This window comes from Nanorana parkeri, unplaced genomic scaffold (genome assembly GCF_000935625.1).
Source record: "Nanorana parkeri isolate BGI_ZX_2015 unplaced genomic scaffold, ASM93562v1 scaffold307, whole genome shotgun sequence".
NCBI classification, from domain to species: Eukaryota; Metazoa; Chordata; class Amphibia; order Anura; family Dicroglossidae; genus Nanorana; species Nanorana parkeri.
The window spans coordinates 795,132-813,960 of record NW_017306575.1 but is presented as its reverse complement, the minus strand read 5'-3'; the positions used below and the strand labels follow the sequence as shown (position 1 = coordinate 813,960).

At 37.2% G+C, this 18,829-nt stretch overlaps 1 protein-coding gene across 1 annotated transcript in view; it reads left to right on the top strand.

Annotated features, from left to right (window-relative positions):
• CUNH9orf3 (chromosome unknown C9orf3 homolog) overlaps positions 1–18,829 on the top strand; it is a 303,413-nt gene that overhangs the window by 236,208 nt on the left and 48,376 nt on the right. The window lies entirely within an intron of this gene.

Below are 18,829 nucleotides of genomic sequence, written 5' to 3'. Positions count from 1 at the left end.
CACATATAGGCGATCGGCGGGCTATGGACCCGCTGATCGCCTATATGTGAAACACCCGGTACCCGGTGTTCGCATTGGACGGGTCTTTTCTGCCCGTGCGTGCCCGCTAGGGGGCGCGCGCGAGCAGAAAAAAAATGCCGTCTGGCGACGGCAACCCGCCAGTGCAGCAGTGCCGTCCGTCCATTTTTCTACTACGGGGGGACGGCAAGAGGTTAACAGCAGCCTGGAATAGGGCTTTAAGTAATTTCTGAGAGTTTAGGATTCCAATGGTTTACAGTTGTAGAGTGTAGATTCAGATTTTACAAATCCCATTGGTGATTGGTTCTCTTTAACTTAACAATGTCAGAAGCTGCAAAGCTCAACCAGCAAAATAGGAGGTGGAGGATGTAAAGGGGGGCTTATCTCATGTGCTATGCAGCATGGTAGAGATGTTTGAATCACCAAAATGGCTACACAAAATCACAAATGATTTGGCAGACAGTATAACTGTATTAAAACTGTGTATTAAGCTGTTTGCCTGTAGTTCTGCTTTAGGAAATATTTATTACAGTCCAAATGGCACATGGTGGTATGTATCCTTACATCATTTGGGGAACACAGCCTTAAATGTTGTCATTTGAGTTTAATAAACCATAACATTTATGAGCTATGTATATAATATAGAGCTCATATTTTTTATCTTCTGTTTTTAATTTTGTCATTTTTTAGCAATGTTTACCCTAACATTGTTTGTGGCTGTGTAGCTGTTTCAAAGCTGTCAAGGTTATTGGACATTGATTTTAGGTGCATGCCATAGCTGTTAAGCATAAGCTAGGAACAATCTCACCTTGACCTAAATGGAACCTGTTTTTTGATGTCAGGTAATGAGATCCCGATGTTCATGTACAGCAGGGGTGCCCATTGGGTAGATCGTGATCTACCAGTAGCTCTGAAAGCTGATGCTGGTAGATTACGAAGGGTGTGAATGGCGGCCCCTTTATTCCATTTTAGTATATTTTTTTAGCTGTGCACACATGATTACCTATTAGCCTGAGTCTGCTGAGCCAAGCTCCCTGACACCTTTCTGGTGGATACTGGTGGTTGAAGTGCTATGTATTACATCAAAGAACATTAGTTTACACAGCCTGTTGCACTGCACTGTTTGCAAAATACAGCAAGGTGAGCCAGGAGAGAGAGCGGGGAGAGACAGACAGGAGAGCGAGAGAGGAGAGACAGACAGGAGAGCGAGATAGGAGAGACAGATAGGAGAGCGAGAGAGGAGAGACGGACAGGAGAGCGAGAGAGGAGAGACGGAGCGAGAGAGGAGAGCGAGAGAGGAGAGACGGACAGGAGAGCAAGAGAGGAGAGACGGACAGGAGAGCGAGAGAGGAGAGACGGACAGGAGAGGAGAGACAGACAGGAGAGTGAGAGAGGAGAGACAGACAGGAGAGAGAGGAGATACAGACAGGAGCGAGAGAGAGGGAGGTTTTTTTTTCGTTGGTAGATCTCATGTAGCTCGTCATTTGAAAAGTAGATCTTAACACAAAAATTGTGGGCATTTCTTAAAAGATAAAGTGGACACATGAATCCATCCCTCTAACACTCTTGGGCATAATGATGCATGGAGAGATGTTTGAAATAATGCAAACAAAAATTTGTACAGTAAACAGTAGTAGTAGTTTTGTAGATATTTTTACATCAGTTGTATTCGTCATTGGTAATATTTTGTCTTCTGCACTCAGATTTCCCTGCTAAGTTGAAATCCCTTGGAGTTGTAATCTTTTTTTTATAGGCCCAAGACAGTAGAAGGTATTGCCATGTCCAGAGTCACAAGACGCTGATACAGAACTGTAATCAGGATGTGTATGTAGCTACTGACTGAACTACTCCCTTTTCATTTTTCCCCATGGAGTATAAAGACAATCTCTTCCAATTAAGAAAAACTGGCAAAATAGAAGAGGTAGAATGGGAATGCAAAATCTGGATATTCCACTGTGAAGGGTGTGTTTTCAATGTTTGAGGGAGAAAATGAGTCATTTATGTGAGTCATAGACATTTAAATATGTTTTTGTAAGGAGGATGAATTTTCAGTTTGGAAAGACTGGCTTCATACATCTGGCAGATTTACAGCTATGCTTTATGATTGTGACAAAGCAGCTTGCCACCTAATGCTTTAATGGCAATAAGGCACTAAAGAGCCAAATATGGAGAACATCATAGAGAGTAAATTAGAATGCACAGATTCAAGTGTGGCACTGATAAGGTGTGTAGCATATGATTCCATCATTTAAATGGCTGGTGACTAGTCATAGAATGATGGACTCGTTGTTTTTGTATCATTCAGATTATATATTTGTGTTTTATAGAAAGCATGGGTATTGCATTAAGTTCTATTATTAAGAAGCAACTCTATTCAAAAATAATTTGTTTTGGATGTGGTGGCGAAGGATTCATTAAATCTCAGTAGGAAAGATGCGCCCTATGAGATCTTGCTTGTTCTTGCCGAGCCATTTGTCTTCACCACAAGTTCCGTCTGTTGGATTCTCAGAACTAAACTTGCACCATTCGAATAAGAACAAATACATATGTATTGGGTAGAGTACTGGAGAAATATGTAGACACACTTAATAGTATCCTATAGGCAACAACAGACATCTTTATCTGTGGACACATTGAGACCAACCTACATAAATTGCATGAGGCTGCTATTCTAAAATGCAGATATATCTATACATTTTATAATGTATACCTCTCAGATCCACATGGCAGCGTTCCTCAGATGACTTTTATCAAGTTCCATCCCATATATGAAATGTGAAATTACAGAAGATGTTTCTTGGATACATTTCATAAAGACTGAATGAAGTCTGTAGCTTGATTCAGTACTTACAAATTCCTTTGAAGATATGCATTCATGTAGGTCCTGGCATGTATCCAATTTGATAACTGATGAATGCTTGGATACATGTGTATTGTATTTGCTCTGAGTTTGGAGGTGACTAAGGAAGTATGGGGATGCAGCTTACTGGGTGAGTTAGGTGAACTCTTTTAGGCTGCTTATGGTTTGCTTTGTGCATTAAAGGATAACTAAAAACAAAAATGTTATATTTTGCAGCTTGCCAGTCTTTAGATGTGGTGCCTGCATTAGTTTTATTTTTTCATGCGAAGAACATTTTCGACGAGTACAGAAAGTATTTGTTGATCTTGTCAGATATGCAGTGTCCTTGTCACTGGAACAAAAACTATGGGGTTAATATGCTAAAGGAGTATAGATGTTTCAAATAGTGGATTTTCACTTTGCAAGATAATTTTCCACTAGACAAGTGCATTAGGTTAACTTCTGGTGACTTCAGTCATCCAATAATGTTCAAAAAAAATCCTGTTGTTTTTTTTTTTTTTTTTTTATTTTTCTTTCACGTGATTGGGTATAAATTGCAAAGTGAATGTGTGCCTCATCCACTAAGCTACGTTAAAATTTACTTACAAAAGGGAAAATTGACTTTGCGAAGTGAACATGTTCTACTCCTTTATTAAAAATATTTCTTTTACATGATTGGGTATAAATTGCAAAGTGAATTTGTACCACATTCACATAGCTAAGTTATAATTTACTTACAAAAGGGAAAATTGACTTTACAAAGTGAACATGCTCTACTCTTTTATTAAACCAACCGCATAGTTATCTTTTTCTGTAAATTACTAATGTCTCCAGCCCCCATGTAATGGAAGTAAACAAAGTCAGATAGGTTTTGAAGTCCAGTCTGGGTGGCAACCATGGCTCCCTCCATAGATACAGTGGAGGGTGAACATAGGCACGCAGGACAGGAAGTGTGTTATGCAGGATCATCAGGTAAAATAATGGGGAAAAACCTTGAAAAAAGAAAATGAATGCAGCCACTACATCTAAAGGATCAGTAAGCTGCAATACATACTTTTTTGTTTTTGGTTTTAAATACGCTTTAAGAAAAACAAACATCTAGATTGGGGTATGTAATTGTCAGAATTTTATATTACAGTATATACTGGTGGGCATATTTATTAGTCAAATGTCTATATAAAGTAAGCCCTCAGGGGCAGGGCCCTCCTTACCACCTTGTCTTGATTTGTATTGTGATTGTAATGTCTTCCCTATATGGTAAAGCGCTGCGCTATATAAATCCTGTATAATAATAATAATAAAGAAGCTGAAACATAAGTGCAGAATGACATAAATTACAGCCATTGGTAAAATTTCCCTCAGAAGCTCCTAAAACAACTGTTGTTTATTGAAGCTGGTGTTTGTGCAAACTAAATAAGAGTGTAAACAATGGGAGACTAGAAAGCACACAGCTAATTATCTGCTCCACTAAGCAAGCTTTATGATGGCTTCATAAAGCTCTGTTATTGTTTCCTAATGGGTCTTTTCAACCACCTCTGGGGAATCGCCAGTTTATCTTTATGGATCCATTTATGAGTCTGATAATAAATCACATTTCCTTATTAATATTGACAGTGGTTATTCAGTACACCTTTTTAGAAGTCAGCCATCTTAGACTGAAATGAACACAAGTTTATTAGCATATGGTTGTACAGTATGTTTTACTTTGTTATATGAGAACATGCTAGATGTTCCCTATGTCTGGATTAAATTGTAAGGGGAAAAAAAATCTGTACTTGATATGGTGCTTTTTACCGTGTAATTATAAACTGGAGTTTCATGTCAAGGACTTTCAGATATGTAGTCCTTAATATGCTGCAGTCTTTTGCTTGGCAAATGATCTAAAAGGCACAACAGGTCTCTGTTCCCTGTGGGTAAAAGAGGGACAGCCTACAAAATGAAAATACGCAGAGGCTTTAGTCCTTATTGATGCAGCACAATGTTTCTTCTTGCTCAGATGTTACACATCCCAAATACAGCATATATAAAATGTTATGATTGATTCTGCTTACCGTAGTTTTCTTTTAATTTTGTTGGACAGATCATTTTGTTTGTAGCTGTTGCCTCACCTGTCAGAAACACACGGGGTTAGCCTAAAAATGAAATCTTTTTATTCATGTAATTACATGGTGAGAGTGGATGGCTCAAAGAACAAAGACTTTAGACACTGTTGTAATAATGGGAACTATAGCGTGGAAAATGTAAACCTAAGAAGTGTTTTTTTACTGCTAAGGTGGAGCTGAAATATGATTGGTGACAGGTAATGGGAGTGGACACCTGGTCTTCCAGCACTGAATGACAGAATAGTGCTGACATGAAAGGTATAAGCAGGTGAGAGCAATCCAGGTGAGAGCAGACACATAGCCAGGTACTGGAGTCTTGAAGTCTGAAAGTAAGTAGCACTTCATTGACGTTATTAGTTCCTGGAATTGTACAAGTAACTGGAATCCTTATTTACTAGATAAGCCTAGATATACTGTGTGGTAACACACAAGATTCATACTTACTCAGCATTAATTGTTAATCTGTCTCTTAGAAAATAAGATTTCTAGGTCTGATAATCTGAAGATTATTAAAGTGTGCCAAAAGCAATTAGGGTCATGTTATATAATTGATAGAAAATAGCCCCTGATTTCATGTACTCCTCAGCAGCGTGAAACTAAGAGTGCAATCTGCTCTTTTATTTTTCATTATGGTCGGTGGCTTTTGTATGTTCTATGTGTTCACTTGCTTTGCTTGTTCTGGTTTTTGCATTCGTTGAGTTAAAATTGTCTTCTGTAGACTGATATGATTTAGAGAGACTCTTGCTTGTGTTATATATTTATTTCATTTTTACATGGAGTGTCATTCATATGAGGTGTACTGTCCAGGATATTATGCCTGATCCGATTTTGTTCATTTTTAAATTTAGGTTCTGCCTTAAGGATTACAGCCATTTACAAATTACATTCTGCCTCTTTTTTAAAAAAGGATAGCAGATTCTCTGATCTTTATTGGTGATCCAAATGCCATGTCCTTATGATGTAATTACTGTATTCAAGACTGTTTTTGCTATACCCAATATACAATATATTAAACAAGATAAAAAAGGAATAGTAAAATGTATCCAGCGTCTGTTATGCAGTTTCTGCATGTATTAGATATACTTATAGAAAATTAATAAAAAGAATAACAATGGTGCCAGGAAAGAAGCTGTTTGGCAGTAGCAGCAGAGACTGATACATCCATAGAAAAAAACCCACCCCCGATACGATAACTTTGCTTCCATTTCAGATCTGCGCTTTTTTTTTAACACATTCTCTTATTTTATTTTATTGCTAATCTTTGGTTCAGTTTATCTGTACCTGTTGTTTGTGTTTGTTTTATGTGACACTGTTAGGCATACTTTATGTTTTAGCACAAAGTTTAAGGACATGTTAAAGAGGAATTACAAATGGGTGATTGCTATGTTGATTATTTACAAAAGAGCTGCTTTTTAGACATTAAAAATAAACATTTTGTGGTACCAGTCCGTGTTAACTGGAAAAAAAATGGCCATATAGTTATTGGTAACAATGTTATACTAAACTTTATATAATTTACAGCTTTTTCACACATGACAGACTCTGTTTGTTATGCTTATGGTTATCTCCCCGGTCTGTGATTTCCTCAATTTACAGGTTGCCCTCTATTTATGAACATTTCCCTGTTATTTACATCACCATCACATCACCAACTGCAGATCTTTGTCTGATTAACATTAGGTTGTGGTTAATGATGGACTGCTATTCAGTGTTCTTGACATATGCGGTGTGTGTGTGTGTTTGTGTATATAGAAGGAAATTGCAGTGTTCCATCATAGTACTTTATAGTGTTCAGCAATGCAGGGGCTGATATTTTTCTCTTGTATTACCTCTAAAAACTGTCCTATTAGTCCTACTAGCACGTTCTAGGCTGTGATGTAAATAAGCTAAAGATCAATTGTCACCATGAAATGTCTGTTGAACATATAGTTTAAAAATATGGGGGATGATATATTAAAGTAATAGAGACTGCTTACTTAGCTTAATACGAAAAATAAAGCTGTGTTCGTTTTAAAAAACCCAATCATGTGCAAGGGAAATAAAAAAAAAAACAACAATATGTATTTTATATAGTTAGATGACTGGTGTGAACAGAGCTTCACCTCATTTACTGAGCTAAGTGAGTAGTAACAAACTCTATTCCTTTAGTAAATCAACACTACAGTTTCTATTGCATGTATATGTAAGGCTTACATGAAATACACAACTTTGAATAAAATAAAAGTGCTTCATCATTGAGAATTTTATTTAAAGATTTTTTTTTAGAGTGGCATCAAATTGCGTTGACATCTATCAATACTATAAATATAGATCACAAGGAAAGGATTTGGTCAGAGAGGTTTGGAGAGGGTATTGAACTCAGTAAATCTATACTAGGAGGCTTTCAGGAAGAGCAATTTAGTGTCTGGTATCGGTACCTAGTAACTCTTATAGCCGGTTCATTCATTTTATTTTATGTGTGTGTGTTTACAGTAAGATGAGTGACCTATTACACATTTCTAGACATCATCTGCAATGCACGTCTCATAAGACTAGAATTGCTACATTTTAGTTTAAGCACCGTTCTTCATTTTATTACTCTACAATTTATGTGTTTCTCTTTTTTCATTTGAGATCATAGGTATAAAGAATAAAGCAGGTGTTCAATGTTCTCATTTGGCCACAAAGCAGACTGAAATGAAATGCTGGATACATCTAACATATTCTGCATTTATGTGAAGCTGATATTTTGTCACAAAGAGTAGTAGAGCTGAAAGGAAACCTGTACTGAGAGTAACACAGAGGTTGCAATGGCATACTGCCATTTAAAAATGCTTGTTACTCGGCCATCCTGCTGATTGTTTAATTTCAGTACTTTTTGAGCCAATGCCCCATAACAAGTATACTGCAAGCGAGATCCTAAAGTCTTGTGCTTGTTCCTGGTCAGTGACTCAAAAAAGTATTGTACTCAGAGGATAAGCATGACATCTAGGCAACTAGCACTTTCAGAAGGACAAATTAGCAGTGACAGCTTCCGTATTTGTCTTAATACAAGTCAGTTTTATACTCTGATCCTTTTTTATTACCAATTATTATGGCTGTCCAATATAAACTTGCCATTTTGCAGGCATATCACATTGTGATGTCAGAATAATGTACTTTGTGTGTATGTACCATGTGTTTACTGAAAACATGAGATAATGAATGCTCTTTGGCTGCACTAAGTAAAAGGAATCTTGATAATGAAAAATAAAGTCCATTGTAAGTTTTAATGGTGATGCTGTTTTACAAATACAAATTAGCAATGTTATTAAAAAATATAGCTGCATCATAGGTTAACTGCTGTAGTTGGTGTGATAGGTGGATTATTTTCTGCATGGGTGGTCAGAATTGAACATACCTCCTTAATTTCAGGAATAATATATACATTTGGAGGTCATTTTACACCCTCCTTAATCATCTGTTTGGAAGTAGCACCAGGGTACCACTGTTGGCCCTTTACCTAAAGGAAAGTGAAGAAATAAAGTTATTGTAGTTTAAGGATTATGCCCATAAAGCATAACTCTAGTTTTGTTGTAAAATAAGCAATCTCTCCTTGGGAACTTTTGCAAGGGATTTAGAAAGTATTTTTTCTGCAGTTCTACACTTTTGTCTGTTCTGAAGAAAGTATAGTTTGTGTCAGCATATCTTTCCTTAAAATGTGCTTGCATCCCTTTAGGGCTCATACACACTGGCGTAATTAAATACTGATATCTAAGTTGGATCTTACTGCCAGAAGCTGGGAGAAACATGTGTAATGGTGAATAAAGTACTTTTGTTTATTTTTTTATATACAAGTTTAGAAGCGTGTGCACATAAATTAATTCAAGAACATTTCAGACCACTATGGCCTCGCCTAACACACGTTTGGGATTTTATGTCCCTAAACAATGCTTGAAATTACAGATCAAAGCCACAATGTGCATGGACACATAGCTGTGTTCAGAGACGGATCTAAAAATTGTGTTTTTATGCACCCCTTTGCCAATATTAGTAGAGCAAGACCGGTAGTTGTATCAGGTTCTCCTGGCACTGCAATTTTGGCTTTGCATATGATTGCTTGCTAGTGGCCCTCGAGGCTTCTGACACAGAAGCAGCGGAATAAGGGCAGTTTAGGAGCTGGACAAGTGTTGGCTTCAGTTTAGGCATTGGGTTTAATGTTAGTGTTAAGTATGCAGTTATGTTTGCAGTGTTTCTTTTGGAGATTTGGTTTAGTGTTAGGGTTTTGGGGGAAAAGGGTGGGTTAAGTGGTAGAGAATCACTTAAAGGTAATGGTGATAGGGTTTTCATTTTAAAAGCTTGTTTTCACCTTAGAAGTGTAGGAAATAATTGTCAAAGGCTATTTTGGGGGATGGCTATGTTTTTAGGTATGGGACGGATAAAGTGTGTTTCCACTTTTGCAGCCAAATTGGGATAGCACTTTTTTTGTAATTCTTACATGTACCCATTCACATAAAAAAAAAAAGTAAAAACAGTTACTATTGTATATTTTATAAATAATAAGAAGAAATGCAGTCTGTCCCTCATTGTCTTGGGGACAGACTCACTCACAAACTGATCAGAGTTGCCTGCAGTCTAGCCAAAAGCCTCCTCCAAAAAAAACAGCTAAAAGGTAAGGTTTAAAAAAATATATATTCTTAGGTATGCTGTGTGAATGGGAACACATAAGAAGCATATAGTGGGGAAGTGGAGGGCTTCTCAAAAGTGGAAATACACTTTAAGTGTTGGAGAGGGCTTTAATGTAGGGAACACATTTTTTATTTTTAACACACTACACATCTACACTATGCCTACTGTGTTTTTAACACTGAGAAGAAAACAGTATTTTTACTTTCCCTTCTATCTTGAGTATGTATTTAACACGTACACAATAGCAGCATAACAAGACCCTTCATAATAAATAAACCAGAGCAGTATCTGTACATTTCTTACACTAGGACAAAGGGCGAGACACTGCTGGCTATCATTATCAAACATGTTGCTCATTTTGACATTATCAATTAGGAAATGCTCATATTTGATTTTTACATTTGGATGCAGCTTTTCTTTCTTACAGTAAGAATACAGATCATTCCTTGTACCTTCATTTGCAGTTATTTCGTGGCACAATTATAATAGCTTCACTATCTTGTTACTGGCTTTCTCAGATACCATTTTATTGTCTAGTTGTCAGTTGGGGCAAACAATAGCTAAAGCCCAAATCCAACCAAGAGTTCCCTTTAGTTTTGGTATGGGGAATGCTGAGAATCCCTGTCACGTTTTAAATGCTTATTGTGTACCCAAGATTGGAATTTGACATTACTTTCATTTGTCACCTGGACTGGATGTAAAGGTGAGTCTCCTCAATGGAAACACCGGCAGAAGTAGCCTGTTAGAGATTGTAACCAATCTCTATTCTACTGTAAAAACAATTTGTATTCCTGATTTCTCCTTGTGTCCTGTTCTGTCTGACCTTCAACAAATGGAAGTTTAGTAGAAATCTCTCAAAATGGGGCTGTAGACAACAATAAAAAGTTCCCAGAGGCCCCTTCCTTATCCTATATTAGTCTAACGTCTAATATTTTTCTTCTGATCCACTTTCCATAGTTTATATTGGCACTAACAGTATCATGTTAAAGACGAACTCCAGGCAAATTGTCACAGGTCGGCTAGAACTATGAGGTGAGTGGAAATCACTCATCTCATAGTTCTCCTTTAACCCTTGCAGTGGGGTTAGCCTCTGTTTTCTGATGCTGCAGCTTTGGAATGTTCCTCAACATCGTCACTTCTTTACACTGTATATAGAATATGATGATTTACAGGACCTTAGACCACTACAGCAGATGGGCAGAGAGACTCCAGGGACCAGTCTAAGAGCAAGCCGGCTCAGCGGTTCAGGTGAGTATACAATTTTTTTTAACCTAGGCAAAAAACGAGCAGTTAACCCTTGCAGTGCAGGGGATGCCCCACTGCAAGGGTTAATAAAAATTGTGCCCTGAGTTCAGCTTTAAGCAATAAGGAAGCGTAAGTATTTTATGTCAGATATACATTTTACTACAAATTTTAGAGAACCCTTGTATATGGTAACTTCTCTACTTGGGAACATAGATTTGTATTTGGGGAAATTGTTCTTCTTACAGGTTCCCTGTCTTCTGTAGTGCTGTTTTTTTTAACCTTTTGTAAACCAAGCATCATAGAGCAAAGCTTTTTAAATGTGACAAGCATTTATGGAGAATGTTTCTTCAGCTCATTAAAAGGTGTCAACAACATCTACCAGTCTGCAAATGTGTAAGTTAATGCTGTGTAGTAGAAGTATGTTGCAGAAAATGATAGCTGTTGGCAGCAGATACGATTTTAAAATAGCAGTACGATATATGCAGAATTAAAATCAGTTTTTCTTTCTATGAGGATGACTGCATCCAGTCTTTGAACTAGACAAATGTAAAAATGTTACATTATGGGTTGGACTTGAGTTTGCTTTCAATTTCAAACACAGGACCCCCCAAGCATAACCCCTTGGTTTGTTTACGTTTGTTTAAACCTCATGTTGCTCAGGACATAAACTCCAGACTTTTTTTGCATGAGTGTGACCCATGCAATGAGTACACAACACTGCTACTTTTAAATGTAAGTAAAAGGACTAGTAATTGGGCAAGTTAGGCTAGTCTGTGCCTTATTTGTGCTTTTCATATATTGGCAGATATCTACATCCTACATTTACATTTCATTTCTGATTCATGGGTTTTTGAAATTCTGGATAGCTTGTGATTTGTCTGGTATTTCATATGCAAGGGCGCAGGGTCATATTCGGACTGTTAGCTTAGTTCAGCTTTCATAACTGAAAAACCTGTAGGTCATTTTCAAAAATGCTGGAACTTTGGAAAATTTTTTTTAAAATTGGTGGAAGGGTTCCCCATAGTAGCCGAGTTCCAGCTGCTGTCTTTCTGAAGCAGATTGAGAACAAAATGAATTTGAGTGATCAAAAAGCGGGAGCAAGGATATCTGGTTGGTATCGGTACTGAGTGCTCTTTTTCTTACATTTTTGTAACTAAGTCCCAATTGATGAATGGATTTCTAAAGGTAAATGCCCTGCTTTTCTTTTACTAATTAGTATAAATCAGGAACATGGCTTTAGTTGTCCTGATTGTTTAATAGAGGACTATTACCTTATGTTATTGTAACATATTTGCTTTTACATGCTGATGTACTAACTGTATGTCAACGTTCAGTGCTGGAAAATTGGTACAGTACATTTGGCAACAGAGCTTTCTGTGCTGAAAGCAAATGTACATTTCACTGCAAGCACCCATGCCCTTCCCTAATATTTAAGCCTAACTGTGCCCACCTTAACACTTAATCCATCCCTCAAAATTAACACTTAACTGCCCACCCATCATGGTACCAAAATCTATGTCACACTGTATACACCTTGTATTTATCTATTTTTAACACAGGCATTTGAGACTCTTTGTATTAGGCATATATTCTCAAGTTCAGAGTATTTATATAACACATTTATGGCTTTATTTAGTAAAATAGTGCAAGGACCAAAACACAATTTGCAACATGCAGCATCTAATCACAATTTGGGATTCTGAGTAGTTGCTATAGTTTACTATACTTTGCAGTAGCAGTAAGCCCTTTGCTTCTGTCATTGTTTTTTTTTTTTGGTTTTTTTTTTAATCGACCTGTTGATGCATAGAGAAGTTCCTAAATAGTTTGTAACTGAATTTAAATTGGAATAATTAACATGTGCTTGTGTTTCTAGTGAGCTGCAGGAGTGCTTGTAACTGATGGCAACAAGTTATTGCTCAGCTTCTTGCATCTAATAGCAGCTAAGTGTAAATAGCTTTTCATTTTCCGAATTGAGAATTGAATTATAAGTTTTGTCTAGAGTTCACCTTTAATATTCCGATCAATACAGATTGTGCCAGATTTTAGATTTTTTTAGAATTAAAATTTAGTCTAATGCTTCATTCTTTACTCTGCTCACTGAAGGAGAATGTTGTTTTCTTCTTCTAGTAGTTGAATAAAAAATATTTTTTTTGCCTTGTAGTAGGTAATTTTTTTTAGTATATTTCTTTTTTTCTGTTCTGTCTATCCCTTTTCTCTTTTTTATTTATTTTTTACTTTTTTATTATTGATTGTGTGGAGGTAAATATCATATTTGGTACAAGTAATTTTTAAGGTGGCTGTTGGGAGCACAAATATGGAATTATTGATTTGTAAAGGGGCCGTAATAACAGTGAGTTCTGGCAGTCTCGTCTATGGCTGTCTCCAGAAGCATGTCCTCTCCAGCTGCCTCCTTTCACCTTCAGAAACAAGTCTGCAGTGACAGCTGCCATAGTTCTATCCTGACAGGAATCTTTTTAGGTCTCTGCTTTATTGGAGTAAATCCCTGGTGCACAAAACCTGGCCCGCTATATCATGGGCTGGGTCAACCACTTGTTGGTCCCCTGTGGAGGTTTGCAGAATGGCAGCAGGGTGCTGGGTCCTGGAATGCTCTGCGAATTCCAGCGGCTGGCATTGAAGGAACACCTTTAGTACTGTCAGAGTGATATCTGCCCAACAGTGCAAGTATATTCCCCGCTGGATGGTGCAGGAGAATATGTTTAGACAAGTTAGCACTGACCACCAATGCAGGAGGAGGAGGGGGGTTAACAGCACTGCCATTGACAAGCAATGCAAAGGGTGGAGGGGAAGAGGAAGCATTGCCACTGACCAGTAATAGAGGAGGAAGAGGGGTTAACAGCACTGCCACTGACCAGCAATATTATTATACAGGATTTATATAGCGCGAAGAGCTCTTAGCAAAATGGAGGGAGACAATACAGTTAACGATACAATTTTAATACAGGGGGTTAGGAGGGCCCTGCTCGTGACAGCTTATAATATAGTAGAAGGGGCAGGTGATACAAAAGGTAATAACTGTGGGAGATGATTTAATAAGAGAAGTGAAAGGACTCCTTGGGAAGAGCAAAAAGGTCAGTTTGGGTGATATTTTGAGATGAGGTGGGTGAAGTAATTTGGGGCAGAGTTGTAGATGGCTTTGTATGTTATTGCTAGTATTTTGATTTTTATTCATTGGGCAAGTGGGAGCCAGTCGAGGGATTGGCAGAGGAAGATGACGGATAGCCTGTTTAGTGGTAGGCCAACAAGGAAGGAGTTAGAGCAGTCGAAGCGAGATATTACAAGGAAGTGAATTAGAAGCTTTGCCATGTAATTTGTTAAAAAGGGTGGACTAGTAATAGAGGGGAAGTAGGGGGTTAACAGCAATGCCATTGTCACCAGTGTTAGGAGTTGTTTGTTATGGTGGAGTTACTATTACTGCCACCAACGATAGGGCTTATTTTACTCTTACTTTCTCTTCAGTGTGCCTTGCAGTACATTGCAAAAAAATGCAGCAGGACAGAAATTTTCAGTTTGTTACATTAACGCATAAAAACATGCTGCTATTGTGCTAGTGACCACCCCTGCTCTAAATGGACAGCCATTTAGTACTTTAGAGTAAAACTCTGAAAGAGACGCAGTCATTAGGATACATGTATCCTAAAAACAGGGTCTCTTTAAGTATATGTACTTTATTCTTCATTCTTTTGCAGGGCTTGAAGTGCTGGTGAAAACTTCAGCATTCGGCACATAGCCTCAGAACCATATCTAAGTATATTAACATTTTTTATCATTCATGGCAAGTTAAAGCCAACCCTGTTGCAAGAATAATAATTTAAAACAAAGTGCCCCCTGCAAAGAAGAGAGTTTATACCTTCCCCCCATCAATGTGCTCTGTATTGTGGATATACACTGCTGAAGGGTCTATACATTCAGCACCGTTCGATGTGTGTTGGATGCCTTGTTCCCCTTGTGTTCTGTAGTGATGGGCCAGCTTGAGGAATCACAGAGTAAAGCAGGGGACCAGGATTCTGACACTCCCAGACATGTCAGTTTCTATAGGTTCTTCCAGCACAGGTATCTCTGCAATACAGCACAGATTATCAGCAGGAGAGGTTAAGTATGAGCTTTTTTTTTTATTTTGGGGGGGCATATTGTTGTTAATCATTATTCTAACAGCAGGGTTTCTTTATGTTTTTTAGCAAAATGCCAAGTAAATGGCCTTAAATAATCTTTATTTTGGACTGTGCATTAAACTTCTTTGGAATGGGGTTATAATTTTACATACCAATATTTAATATGCAGGTTGATAGATTAAAAACTCGATTTTTTTTTCCTGTTGCGTGTTGTTTTTCCCCTCTGGTACAAAATGTTGTTTAGTATAAATGGCAAATAAGTACATTTGGGTTGTCAAAAAACTGTTTACAACATTATAGTGTGAATTTGTCATAGTGCCGTGATCCCTGCAATAATCTAAAATACATATTTCAGTTTCTGGTAGTTTCTAGATAATTATGCACCTATAAAAAAAAACAACATGTTTTTTGGGAGTACCCTGGGCAAACAAAACCCTTCATGATATGCTGTATATTCCTAACTATGAGCCAGGTGAGGAAATTGGAGCCACAGTCTGTTATCCATAAGCTACAAGCATTCCAAGCCAGGTAGTATAAAATACAGTTCTGCTTCTACAGGTATGATCTGACTATTATAGTTATGCAATATTCAGTTTACCTAGTTAGCATCACTCAAACATTTATTTGTATTGCAATGTTTTAAAACACCATGTTAATTATTTCCCACCCTAATGGGGAGATAGCTGTTTACCAGCCTTTTGCTATTTAATATTTAATCTATTTAAAAATATGCAGACTGCAGTAGGAGTGGGAACAGCTCAAGGCGGGCAAGATTACTCAAATCTCTAAGATGGGTGGAAACCGAGGCCAGAACTGTGCAAGAACGATTTCTCTGCAGGAGTCCCTTAGATGTTTAAGAAGTCCATGGGTGACTCCGTTCATCACCTGAAATATGACTTTTGGTTTTGCTGGCCCTTTAAGTAGGCCTTGCAAGATTTATTTCACATGAGTACACTAACGCTGAATGGAATGTCCTACAGTGCGTTCCCGTTGCAACCTGCAAATGTTTTGTGTTATAACTTGACTTGAGGACTGTAATAAACTTTCTTTTAAAATCTTTTCTTGATACCTAAGAAAATGAACGCCACAGTACATGACGTAAATAGTCATTTATGCAATAAACTTATATCACTGGTCTTTTATTTTATTTAGCACAATGTCAATAATTATACAGTTTGAGTATCTGTGTTATTTAGTTTTATAGTTGATCATCATCCTTTTGGTGCATATTTATTAAACAAAAAGTCTGGCTGAGCAGTTTTGTCAAGATGTATGTCTGACGACTGGCAGATTAGCATTTTGTGTGTATGTCTGATAATTAACAGATTAACGTCACTTTTCACCCCTGGATAGTCATGTGTGTGTGTTCATAAGCACACTAGAAGTGTCTCATACTAGCAAATAGCCCTGCAGAATGTTGCAAACTTCTATACGTAAGCATATCTAGCAACGTAAAAAAAATATTTTAAATACACTTGGATTAGATAACAGCATAACTTTAACATAGTGCATGTTTTGCATTCTAGCTAAAACTTCACACCTTTTATTGGGTTATAACTTTTTTTTTCCTGCAAATGCTTATTGTACAGAGTGCCTTTCGTTTTGCAGAAGGGACCTCCTTTACTGTACACAGTAACAGATCTCTGTGCACAAAGGGTTAATTTGGTTGTGTGCATTGTTTTCATTGAAGTCTAGCCAGTATGTTCAAGCCTGTGCCTCCTTGTCCTTCTTTTTTTCCCTCTTTAATTCAGTATAAACATTTCTGGCTGTAGTAACTTGGATAAATATAGCAGAGAACCCTTTTCTGGTGGAAGAAGATCCCTAAGCATTTCTTAACCATTTTTGGGAAGAATTGATCTATCTGAACTATGAGAAAGAGGGAGGCAGTGTCTGTAAATTGAAGTGACATCATATGTATTACTCCCATTGATCCGCTTTTAGACTGCAGGCAGGATAAAAGGAAATGGCATCAGGGAGGAAGTATGCCTCATTTAGGCACAGATCCCAGCGTGATAATGGAGTAATAATAGAAAACACGCCACTATTAATCGCTCACTGCATTAGTCCACAGCACATTTTCTCTCCGAGGAGGATTTCAATGCCCTCATTCAAGTGCAAGCTGAACCAAATGGGATATTCGGCATGCCAGCTGTAGTGTGATTTGTATGATTCCCACTCCTGGGTGTAGTGTTGTCGACGGTGGTGGTGCTGGGGATGTTCAAGTGCAGACTTGTGTCACATTTCATGCGTGAGGAAAGGTCAGTAATCAACTGTTTTCTCATGTGGACCCATCCGGAACCTGGCATTAATCGTCTGGCCATAATGTATGGATTGACAGATCGTATCTGTAAGTTGTGGGTGGTCTTTGTCTCCTATTATGTGGCAGATGGGTCATGTCCTTCAACTACACATTGCTGTAGCGTAAAAGCAAATACTTTTTTATTTTAGTTTAATGATAACTGAAATTCTTTTTACCATGTCGAATTTTCAATGCGTGACAGCATCACAAATTTGCGTTTTGTGACATTGGGCTGTGGTATTGTGAATGTTTTACAAGACGTGGGATTGACTTTTATACTTTCCCAGTGTGGCTTTGGAGTTGAGTATTGCTTTAATCTGTATACCTACACCCGATTTCTTCCATCCACCATTTCACGCATAATGCTTGATTTGAAATTTTGTTTATTTTTTTTCTCTTCTTTTTGGCTAAACTTTTCAAACAAGGCTCTTGGTTATGATTTCTGGCATTCAACAAGTTAATGTTATTTCAATGTGTTTTAATAATGTTTTAGATATGTTTCGTAACAGGTACCTCTGAAAAGTTACTCAGAAATTGTGTTAGCCTCCAATTGTAATGTCAGTTAATGATTTAAAGAGTTGTGTTTGAGTTTATATCAGAAATATTTTGATAAACTATGCATACAGGAAAGTAATTTATCATAAGTTTTACTTATGACTGGGACACAGTCGATAACATCTGCACTTGATGTGATCCTAGAACGAGTAACAGAATTGTTTTGCATAACCAGTGTAAACGTTGTGCAGAAATATTTTTCACATGTGAATGAATATCTTTTCTACATTTTTTTCTTTAATTTTTCCTGAGTTTTTTTGAACAAATTATGTTTTTATTTTATTTTGCAGCTGTCAATTTTTTTCCTGCATAAAACAAGTTCTTGTCAAATAAACTTTTGACCTATTTGTTGAAATTATTAAACATTATGTGGTATGTTATTATCATCTTTGACAGAAGTAATCTGTCCTGTTTTTACCATGGATGGCTAATTGTTTCGAAATTTGTTTGGAATTTGATCCTTAAGAATATTAAGAGTTAGTGTGCTGGATTAGTTTTTGTGAATTGGTAAATTGTGGGAATGGGGAACAGTATCTCTTAATATTTTGACGGAACGTTCTTGTATGAATTATTTCTTCCATGTGATTTCTAGGTGTAGATGTATGCATCAAATACAGTATCACATTTACTTCTACATTGTCTTCCATCTTGTCACTAATAAATTATTTGGGAATTCAACAAATACAAAACTAATATGTAATATAAGAAGGCTGACTTTATTCAAGGCTCTGTATGTATGTATGACAGTGCCAGTTACCTCAGAATTCTTATATTCCTTTCAAGCCTGGGCCTCCAGTAAGCGTTGTTGTGTGTGTACGTTTCACCATATTTAAGGGATCTAATGTTTTCTGCTTTTAGGTTTCAAATTTAAGGGCTAGGTTGCAAAATGATATGTATTTTGTAAAATCTGAATTCAGTAGCATGTCAATGGAACATTATGTAGTAGAGACAAGGTGTGTCATACCTTGAGGCCTGTCATTGTTACAAGCGAGAG